Source organism: Chinchilla lanigera, unplaced genomic scaffold, assembly GCF_000276665.1.
Source record: "Chinchilla lanigera isolate Chin_1 unplaced genomic scaffold, ChiLan1.0 scaffold00036, whole genome shotgun sequence".
Lineage (NCBI taxonomy): Eukaryota > Metazoa > Chordata > Mammalia > Rodentia > Chinchillidae > Chinchilla > Chinchilla lanigera.
The window spans coordinates 1,539,030-1,539,657 of NW_004955437.1; positions in this window are offsets into that span (position 1 = coordinate 1,539,030).

Here is a 628-nt window from a genome sequence, read left to right on the forward strand (position 1 = left end):
TGCTCCTGAGGCTGAGACAGGAGGATCACTGCAAGTTCGAGGCCAGCCTGAGCTACATAGTGAAACCCTGTCTCAAAACAAAACAAAATAAAAAAGTATCCTTGTTATTACCCTACTGTTTGACACAGTACTAGAGATCCTAGTCAGTGATGTTAAAAATAAAACTAATTAAGAATTTTAAGAACTATAAGGAAAGGAAAAATTCACTGTTTGAAGATGAGACCTTGCCTGTGGCTCACACCTGTAACCCCAGTTACTCAGGAAGCTGAGGCAGGAGGATGACAAGTTCAAAGCCAGCCTGGGCAACTTAGCAAGACCCTGTCTTAAAATTAAAAATAACAGGGACTGGAGTGTAGCTCAGTAGCAGAGCACTTATCTGGCCAACATGAGGCCCCGGATTCATTCCCCAATATTCCCACCCCCCGCAAAATAGGCAAAGATTTTTACAAATAGCCAACATGCACATGAATAGATACTCAACATCGTTAATCAGTAGAGAAATGCAACTCAACATCATATTGAGAATCACCTCATACCTATTAGGATGTTTGCTGTAAGAGAGAGAAAAAGAGGGGATGATGGAAAGACAGAAAGAGAGAAATAGAGAAAGAGAAAGAGAAGAAAGAGA